Below are 3,556 nucleotides of genomic sequence, written 5' to 3'. Positions count from 1 at the left end.
AATTTTTAATTAATATCTAATAAATTAGTAACATGTTTAATATATGCATATGTAGAAATGTTGGGGAAAAAATCTCCAGCTTTTAACAGGGATTATCTTGGGGATTATCTCAGAATTAGAGGAAACATTTGCTTATTTCGCATATATTTCTGCAATGTAATCCATATGTGTCATGTTTATAAGTTAAAAAAAAACAACTTTAAAAATTTTAAGGAAAGCGTGAATACTACCAAAATGTAAGATTGTTTATATCTGCATGTTTATTGGCAAATTTAATCTGTTATGTACATTTGAAGCGTTTCGAGTTATAGTATTTTTTCTAATTCGTTGGGGAAAATATTGTTTAAAAACTAGTAACAGTGAAAATCTTTGGTTAGCAGAACGTAGTGGGTTCCCATCCTTCCATTTTCTAGATTTTTCACGTCTCCAAAAACGGGCTCTATTTGGATGCAGTTAGTTACGGTGTTGTTGTTTTACCTTATGGTGCAGTAGACGTTCGCCCGATGTCGCTCGTTCTGTTCTGTGCCGTGTAACCCTAAATCGCTCTGTTCTCTCACCCAGAATTGGCTTCGAAAGACACTTCCTGGGAGGAAGGGCGACTCCAGCTGAGGCTAAGCCTGAGACTGTCCTGCTTTCCACCCTCTCCGAAGGTTTATTGTTCATCGTTTATTTTGGCGCTGGCTGCTCTCCAGAACCTCAGGTAAGTTCTTTCATGTCGCTTACGTTAGCCAGAATCAGTTTCTGTTGCATGCTGCACAGGGACTTCACCTGTTCAGAAAATGCAATCCACAAAGCGGGTTGCAGAGAAGTGGGGAGAACACAGTGTTGATCATAAGGAAGCATGTTTCACATTCTGGGATGGGAAGGTAGATGCTCGTGGAACACAAAGCCAAAAGGTCATTACCTGCGGCCTCTGAGGCCACGTGCCTTCTGAGAGTGATGTTCCGGAATACCAAGAAGGTACCGAAGCAAGCCAATTTAAAGGGAAATGTAGCAAATGGGACTCATAAAGGGAACTATGGTTGTTTTTAATGGATGTGAATAATTTCAGAAAATGGTAGAAGCATTTGCTTGCATGAGATGGGGCCAGCAGTACACATTCACTCCCCTGGCTCAGGATACTGAGCTCTTGGTCTTTGTCACACACGGCCGCCTGCCTGCCTGCCTTATCGTTCTTCAAGGCAGCACACGAAATTCACTACCGTCACAATGGCACGCCAGTAGGGTCCAGAAAGCTGGAAGGAGCAGGCACCCAAGATGCCATGTATTTACGGCACATATTACCTGTGAAAATAAAAATCCACGAAAATACAATTTCCTGCCACATTACAGAAGTTACGCCTGTAGTAGATTAGAGTGTGTCAAGATACTTTCACCCGAGTCACAGAAAAGATATTCCATCTTTTGCCCACAGCCGCAGAGAAGGTGGTACCATACTTGCTGAGCCCCTTTGAATTCTGGAGACAGCATATATCATTTCCTGTTACTCTGCCCCAATACCTTTGCCAAGTGACTGAGGAAGCTGTCAGGTTTGATTTGTGCCCAGAGCAAAAAGATTTCCCAGCTGGTCCAGACTGCAGTACAGGGCTGCTAGTTGGCCCTAGGGCCTCAGCAGATCTGATGCTTCGTAAGAATCGGAGCCGATTTGGATGCTCTAAGACGTTTGTTGCAAGTCACAACAGGAAAATCACAGTTCAAGGCCTGAAGATTTTGAAACAAGGTTAAACCTCTTTTAGCAAATGACTCTTTAAAGAAACCACCTACTTAGTTCAATGTGTGCATGCGATGACGCGAAAATCCTTCTAAGCACCACTTTGGTTGCATTCCCAAAGTTTTCATGAGGAATTTTTCATTTCTTTTTGTTTAGACATTTTAAATTTTCCAATATAATTTCCTCTTTGACCTGTTATTTATTTAAAATGTACTTTTAAATTTAGTTTAGCTATCTTTAGTTACCGTTTTCTAAATTAAATTGCATCCTGGTCAGCAAAGGCGGTCTTTGTTAGACCAATTCTAAAATTTGTTGAGATTTGTAATTAATACATCATCTGTTTTCATAAATGCTTTGTCTTTTATGAGTGTGGGGTGTAGCGTCCTACGGCGTGCAGGATTCCTTATAGTTAGACTGTTAATTGTTTTGTTTAAATCTTCTTTTCCTTAGTTTATTTGTTTAATTGTTTGACCTTTCAATTACTTGAAGAAGTGTATAAAAATCTTCCCCTCCGTGGTGATAGATATGTCATTTTATTATTATTGTAGTTCTGCCAAAATTTATTTTATGAATTTTGAAGATGTTATTAGGTACATAAAAAATTAAGACTGTTATGTCCTCTGGTGAATTGACTTTTGCCATTATATAATATCATACTGAATCATTACACGGTGCTTTTTATACCTCCTCATTCTTTTTGCCTTAAAATCTATTTGTCCAAAACTAATACAGGTATATCAGCTTTCCTTTGATTTGCTTAAAATATTTGTTCATCATGTACATTCCATTCTCTTTCTGACACTATAGGAGTTTCTCTTACTTGACAGCAAGGAGTTGTTTTATTTTGTAATCCAGTCTGACGACACGTGCATTTTAATTGACAATTAAGTACATTGACATCGATTATAGTTACTGATAATGATTTGTTTCTACCGAAGTACTTTGTTTTCTCTTTGTCTGACTTTCTCTAATTTTTTTCTCTATTTTCTTCCATTATTAAAAATTCGATTATGGGTTTTATTTATCATTGTATTTTTCTTCTCCACTGGATTGGAAGTTACGTATGTCTGTATTTGGTGCTTATCTTGAAGTTACAAGATCTATACTTAATACCAAAAAAGAAATGCATCCTCTTCTACAAAAAAAAATCTGCATCAATTCCAATTACTTTCCTCCAGACTTAAATGTATTATACTGTGTTGCATTGTATTATATTACATCGTGTTATGTACACTGTCTAGTATTTTTCTGACTCCTACAATTTAGATCGTATTGTGTTCCTTTATGCTATCGGTTTGTTTATTTTTACATTTTACAGACAGTGAGGAACGGTTCTTTTCCTATTATATTTCTCTGGAAGAATTCATGTAATATCGGCATTATTTTATTTCTTCGATGTCGAAATTTATCACTGAAATAACTAGTCCATATGTTGTGAGTTTGTATGTGTGTGTATGAAGTTTTTAAATTACCTATCAAATCTATTTAGTAATTATGGGACTTTTCACATTTTTACTTCATCTCGCGTCTGTTTTAGTAAGTTGTATTTTGCCAGGAGTTTACCCATTTACCCAAATTTCCAACTATTTAGCACAAAACTCTTCATGATCATCTTCTCTATTTTTCCCCCAAAGACTATGTCTTTTATTATTAGTTCCAGGTATACAGTCCATCGGTTAGACGTTCATATAGTTTTTGAAGCGGTCGCTGATGGCTCTCACACCCACCCACAGCCATTACGATGCCACTGACTATGTTCCCTATGTTGTACTCTACGTCCGTGACTGTTTTGTAACTACTAATTTGTTCTTCCTCAACACTTTACCTTTTCCTTTCAAACCCCCA

General features: G+C 37.2%; 1 long non-coding RNA gene across 2 annotated transcripts in view; it reads left to right on the top strand.

Moving 5' to 3' along the window:
- Window positions 1-552: 552 nt before the first annotated feature.
- LOC111731445 overlaps window positions 553-3,556 on the top strand; it is a 29,726-nt gene continuing 26,722 nt past the window's right edge. For both annotated transcript variants that reach the window (XR_002777138.1, XR_002777139.1), the window contains exon 1: window positions 553-700. This is a non-coding gene — a long non-coding RNA (uncharacterized LOC111731445). The remainder of the gene's footprint in view (window positions 701-3,556) is intronic.

This window comes from Pteropus vampyrus, unplaced genomic scaffold (genome assembly GCF_000151845.1).
Source record: "Pteropus vampyrus isolate Shadow unplaced genomic scaffold, Pvam_2.0 Scaffold375, whole genome shotgun sequence".
Classification (NCBI taxonomy): Eukaryota; Metazoa; Chordata; class Mammalia; order Chiroptera; family Pteropodidae; genus Pteropus; species Pteropus vampyrus.
Note: the sequence above shows the minus strand (reverse complement) of the source record. Positions and strands in the feature narration are given on the sequence as shown.